The following is a 7,027-nucleotide window of genomic DNA, read 5'->3' on the forward strand; positions in this document are numbered from 1 at the left end:
ATTTATATACATTTCCCTTTTGAGCTAATTTGCTACAGTATCATATATTTAACTAGGCTTTTAAAAACTCGTGGCATACAATACAGTCTCCATTCTCACTGTGTCGCGAACACCAATGTTTTAACAATTCATAAAAGATTGCCATCTGAGATTTCAGTATGCTAAAGGTTAGGATCATGATTTTTTCAGTAATATAACTGCACACCATGAGTGTATATTAGCACTGCTTTTTTTGTTTGTTTTTTGTTTTTGACACGATAGCATCCGAGCATCTGGACCCGGAAACAGTGACCTGTGATGTCAGACTAAACAATCGGATAGCATCATCATCATCTGTGACAATCATAACAAATGCATATTGCTTTGTAATTGGTCTACTTTTAGGGCAATATTCCATGGGTTAACCTTGCAGGCATCTGTTGTGGTAATCATGTGACTGTCTCTGGTAGATAAGAAGTCTTTTGTGTATCTCCTCTGCACACTGATCAAATGTCTCCTGCAGTTGCTCAGGCCGAGTAATGGGGTGGCGCTCTTTCTTCTTATAGTACTCCTGACTCCTGTTTTAACACCTTATTTGCTTAATACAAAAAAAAAATTTCATAGCACCTCTGCCACCAAGAGGAGAATATCATTGGCTTTCCACAGAATACTGGTGATTGAGGCTTTAAAGGGAACACTGAGAAATGCAAAAATATTCAAAGAACGTGAAATTAACATGGCAAAATAAAAATAAAAAAATATTACGTAAAATAAGCAAGTGCACTGATCTGTCCTGCTGCTCTTCAGGTTTTGAGCCAAAAATAAGGAACTTCTTATCAAAGCGGTTGGGTTTGGAGAAACTTCTTAAACTGACAGAAATGTTTCAAAGAAATTATTAAACATTTTGTATCATAAATGTCCATTTTATATGATCACTAAATTGAAAGTATGCTAATTATTATATTATTACAGCTCATTTTCTAAGTGTTCAGATTTTTTTTTTTTATTACTATGTATTTTTTTTTTAATAGAACTATATTACTATATTATCACCGGAGGAGAGAGACAGCCACTTCTCTAATGGCATTTCCCAAATTTCAAATTTCCCAAACATCATATTTGAAATGTCAAACCTCTGTGTGGTCATTGACTCCACTGACTTTCTGCCCAGAGTCTCTATTCCAGACTGACTGGGGCTCTTTCCTGACCTCCAATCTGATCCAAGAGGGGAATTTAACCTTGCTGAAGGCAAAGAATTTACAATGTTTAGAAGAACCCACAAAAACTAGTCACAGATGAGCGTAAAAAGGCAAACTAATAACACCACAACAGCAGTATTAAATGATGAGGACACATAAACAATCCAACCTGCTGAAGGGCATCTTTCTATTGGGTCAACGTTTGCCTCCTTGAGGTCTTGTGCTTTGCCTACCCTGTACGCCAGAAACAGACATGTACGTCATGAGAAGTAGATTATTTCCTCTTTTTTTTTTGAAGTTTTAATTTGACCTATACAGCACGTGTTCCTTTGAGGGCATTACAAATAGTCGCCCACAACAGGTGATAACAAACTGGTGTGTATGAATCTTTTACTTTAATTATTTGCTAATAATCCCAAACAATCTACAATATACAACAATGACATCAGGGAACATTTAAAATTTGGAGGACACTGACTTGAGTAGGCCTTTGATAACCCCCACTGCCGCATCATCCAGGAAGGACACTCCAATGTAGGATGGAGCAGGCCATCTCCAGGACTGCCTGTTTTTTCCTGTATACGGGACCTGGGCTGAGCTGCAACTGCAAAAGCCCCCTGAAGCAGAGTCTGTGGTCGGGGGACAGCCATAGTGGCATCCTATAAAAATATATCAGACTATTATCATCCATTTCTACAGGGATTACATTTCAATATGCCTATAGTATCAGAATATTTAATGCCATACCAAGAAGCAGTCAAAGTACTGACACCTCTTCTTTAGTTCCTCCATCAGAGTTGTTGTTAAACTGGTTATCTCCACTATGGTTACAATCTACAATACAAAATGTTTTCTGTAGACCAGTATTATAATGACATAAATGTGAATCTTATAATATATTTGGCTGTTTACCTTCTTATCGGAGCTGGGTTGATCATACTCCGCAGTCATTTCCTTTAAATTAGTCAGCATGTTGTCAATCATCTTTTTCTGCATGCTACTCTTCAAAGCCTAAGCAGGTAAATACAAATTCAAAAGATTATAATCCCAAACAATCTACAATATACAACCCATTAAGTTTGCGGATGACACGACTGTAGTGGGTCTCATTAGCAACAAAGATGAGACAAACTATAGGAGCGAGGTGAGCCGCCTGGCCGGGTGGTGCAGTGACAACAATCTCTCTCTGAATGTGGAGAAGACGAAGGAGATTGTTGTTGACTTCAGGAGAGTGCGCACTCAGCATGCTCGACAATAAAGCAGACTTGACTTGACTTGATTATGAATGGCAGACAGAGGGATGGAAAAGAAATAAGAGTAAACTATATACTTAAAATACCTCGCCTTTGATCTGGACTGGCGTGTTTTTAAAAATTTGTTGCAGTTTTTCCAGAAACTTAAGATCGATAGCGAGGAAACTGAATTTTTCCTCAAACTTCCCGAGTATGTCTTTGGCCTGAGGAAAAATGGATTCTCACTGTTACTTCCTTTCAAAATAATACATCTTTAATGTGTGATCACAATGATCGACTTATGAGCTGAAAATCTCAACCTGCTCAAGACACTTTGTTTCTCTTTCTTCCATGTCCTGTATTATGGCCCACTCTGCAGAATCAATGCACTTGTCCATTCCAGATGTGACTGAAAGACTTCAATTTCTTGGGGTGTAAAATCCCCCCCCCCCCAGAAAACAATCTTGTGAAAAAGACATCAATGAATAATAATATATTAAAATGTTATGTATCAAATTCACTGCAAAACACAACACCGCTAATTACTTATACCGAAAATAGCAATGGCATACTTGAAAGATCTCATTATCTGAACATTTGCATCCCTCAGGCCCTCCAATCTAAACTCCATCTTCTGTCTGAAGTCTCTTTATAAAGTCTGGATGATACTGATGTGCTAGTTCAGGTTGGTTTGAAGCGAGGTACGAAGTTTATTTATCCTGTGAATAAAAATGGCCAGAATAAGTAGACTGTGTATAAACTGTACACATAATTACCACTAAACATAGTTTATTTGCATTTATTTACTTTTCAGAATTAGTGGCAAAGGTCAAATCTTTCTCTCTATTGTAGATTTGCATTAGGAAATCTTCAGTCAGTTTATTTTGCTGGATCTGTAACTCCTGTACTTCTGTCCGGCAGTTTTCTAGGACGTCCAGTATACCCTTGCAGTGTCGCTCCATCTGTTCTCGATGTAGCACTAGTTCAGCTGCCCAAGTAATAAACAGTTTTATGAAATGCCAGATTGAAACATTTTACTTATCTCTTGTGAAAAAGAAGTATGCATTTATTGAATTGAATGTGCACTTGTAGAATACTTCAATCCTTAAGGTATATTTAAAAAAAAACTGTACTAATAATATTAATGAAATAATAAAAATGTACCTAAAAAAATCCTACTTTTGTAAAAAAACGATAAAATGTCAGAAAACATTACATTAAGTTTTTATTATTATATAAATATATTATTCCTGTAATAAATACTCTTTTTATAAATATGCTAAAGCAAGGGCTGTTATACTACTCCAAATAAGTAACAGCCAAAATGGCTTTGGATATGATGAGAGGACAAACCTGCTCTGACATTGTAAATGTCCACCTCTATTCTTGCAGCACGAGGTTGGTGGAGCTGCAGACGAAGATCCAGCTCAGCTTTCAGTTTCTCCTTCTTGGCTTCCACAACAGTCATAGTTTTGGTTAGAGTAATATGAAACCTCTCTTCCAGATGGCTGAAAAATGTTTGTCTTACACTTTGATGGAGCAACACAACAGAGGTTTTTTTTTTATATTAATTTCTTTTGTTACTCTATGTTACCCACTTATACAGGTCCTATATATATATATATATATATATATATATAACAATTTAAAAAAAGTAAACAGAAAGAAGTAAATTAGTAAATTATAGAAAAGAGAACATGGAGTTTTTTTTTATTGCACAATATTCATTTCCGATTCAAATTTCATCACTCAAACTTATGGCTCTCATTTTGTTGATTATAAGTATACTGTTTTCTTGTACTATGAATAAATAGTGGAAGAATGCAAGACACCAAAGCATTATTCCATCCTATCATTTTTACTGTAGAAATGTAGAACTTACTCTTTTAGCAATTCAACAATGAATGATTTACAAAAATGTCTAGGTTTTCTTTATTTTGTTGATTTTTTTATTTTTATAGTGAAGTTCAAGTAGATTAAGGTACAAAAAACAACAACAACAAAAATCTCAAAGAAATCTAAATGTGTGTTACCCATTAACCTCTTCCAAATAGTTTAGTGTCTTTTCTAAGGAGGCTTTCAGAGCTTCTTCTGAGCTTTCCTGCCTGAGTTTGTCCAACATCATATCAAGTTGGGCCTCTTTTCTCTGTTGTATGAGACATTTGACAGCTTATATCCATGTTCAGCACAAGTTAACAACTAACATTCACAGAGGAAATAGCGTGTAAGACTAGAAATCAGTGTAATTTTACTGTACTTTTAATGTTAGATCTGACGGCAGCGTTTGATACGATTGACCATCAAATACTTACATCTCGTCTTGAAACATCTGTGGGTATCTGTGTAAATGCCTTAAAATGGATAAAGTCATATTTTCAAAATAGGAGTTTTTCAGTCTGCATGGGAGAGTTTGTATCGGCATTGGCACCCATTTCTTGTGGTGTCCCGCAAGGCTCAATTTTAGCACCTTTTTTCTTTTCTCTGTATATGCTACCTTTAGGATTGATTTTGGATAAATATGGTGTGTCGTTTCATTCTTACGCTGATGACACTCAGTTGTATTTGTCTTTTAACCCAAATTCTTCCAGTGCCTTGGGGCGTTTGTTGGCCTGTGTAGATGAGGTGAAGTCTTGGATGTCTGCTAACTTTCTGAGTCTTAATTAATCGAAAACAGAGATCATTATATTTGGTCCCTCTGAAATGAGCGATACGGCTGGGGTTAACTTGGGAACATTAAGCCCTTTTAGGAAACATCAAGTAAAAACTTTGGGTGTGATCTGTGACAGTGCTTTAAAATTTAACTCTCAAATAAGTGAAGTTGTCAAAGCTAGTTTCTACCAATTAAGAATGATTAGTAAGATCAAGCCTTTCTTAGCACGTATAGACTTGGAGAAGCTTATTCATGTTTTTATTTTTTCTCGATTAGATTATTGCAACTCACTTTATTACAGTACTCAAAGAAAACTTTTGGACAGATTACAAATGGTTCAAAATTCAGCCGCAAGACTACTGACAGGTACTCGGAAGTATGACCACATTACCCCTGTTTTGAGATCATTGCATTGGTTACCAGTACCTTATAGAATTAATTTTAAGATTTAAATTTTTGTTTTTAAATCCCTGGGTGGTATAGCCCCTCCATATATTGCTGATCTTATTCATGTTCAAGAATCAAAGAAATCATTATGATCTAATGGACAAAATCTCCTACATGCTCCTCGATCAAAATTAAAGTTCAGAGGTGACACCCATTTCTTGTGGTGTCCCGCAAGGCTCTATTTTAGCACCTTTTTTCTTTTCTCTGTATATGCTACCGTTAGAATTGATTTTGGATAAATATGGTGTGTCGTTTCATTCTTACGCTGATGACACTCAGTTGTATTTGTCTTTTAACCCAAATTCTTCCAGTGCCTTGGGGCGTTTGTTGGCCTGTGTAGATGAGGTGAAGTCTTGGATGTCTGCTAACTTTCTGAGTCTTAATTAATCGAAAACAGAGATCATTATATTTGGTCCCTCTGAAATGAGCGATACGGCTGGGGTTAACTTGGGAACATTAAGCCCTTTTAGGAAACATCAAGTAAAAACTTTGGGTGTGATCTGTGACAGTGCTTTAAAATTTAACTCTCAAATAAGTGAAGTTGTCAAAGCTAGTTTCTACCAATTAAGAATGATTAGTAAGATCAAGCCTTTCTTAGCACGTATAGACTTGGAGAAGCTTATTCATGTTTTTATTTTTTCTCGATTAGATTATTACAACTCACTTTATTACGGTACTCAAACAAAACTTTTGGACAGATTACAAATGGTTCAAAATTCAGCCGCAAGACTACTGACAGGTACTCGGAAGTATGACCACATTACCCGTTTTGAGATCGTTGCATTGGTTACCAGTACCTTATAGAATTAATTTTAAGATTTTAATTTTTGTTTTTAAATCCCTGCATGGTATAGCCCCTCCATATATTGCTGATCTTATTCATGTTCAAGAGTCAAAGAGATCATTACGATCTAATGGACAAAATCTCTTACATGTTCCTCAATCAAAATTAAAGTTCAGAGGTGACCGCGCATTTGCGGTAGCTGCCCCAAGGCTTTGGAACAGTTTGCTAGTGTCTTTGCGACAATTATCATCTCTTGATGAATTTAAGAAGCAGTTAAAAACATTTTTTTTTCATTAGCCTTTGATCAGGGATGAGTGCTGAGGTATTGTCGCTGTAGTTACCTTTTTGGATCTGTCTTGTATGGTGTGTATTGATGTTTTTTCATGGTTATTTATTTGCTATTATACTCTTTTAATTGAACTTACTGTACAGCACTTTGGTCAACTTAGTTGTTTTATTAGGTGCTGTAGCGTCTGGACCAACCAGACACACAATTTGTTTAGTTATATTTAACAAATACTCTGTAACACCCCTCAGTCAACAAACCAACTACGAGGGTCGATGGACCGTTCCCCCGAAATGCATCTAACACCTCAGAAAGGCAGAACAGGCCTCTGGTTCCATGGCAACCAATGCTGATACCACTGGTTTTATTGCCGAAAGGAATGCGGGCAGAGAAACTCACAATTCATTTACCCTTAGGAAAGACACACAATGCCCATAAAAATGGACTCTT

The 7,027-nt window shown here is 36.2% G+C and overlaps 1 pseudogene; it reads right to left on the reverse strand.

The window, feature by feature from the left end:
* The window catches only part of LOC107703207 (coiled-coil domain-containing protein 180-like), a 25,652-nt pseudogene that overhangs the window by 12,097 nt on the left and 6,528 nt on the right, over positions 1-7,027 (reverse strand).

This window comes from Sinocyclocheilus anshuiensis, unplaced genomic scaffold (genome assembly GCF_001515605.1).
Source record: "Sinocyclocheilus anshuiensis isolate Anshui unplaced genomic scaffold, SAMN03320099.WGS_v1.1 scaffold542, whole genome shotgun sequence".
NCBI lineage: Eukaryota > Metazoa > Chordata > Actinopteri > Cypriniformes > Cyprinidae > Sinocyclocheilus > Sinocyclocheilus anshuiensis.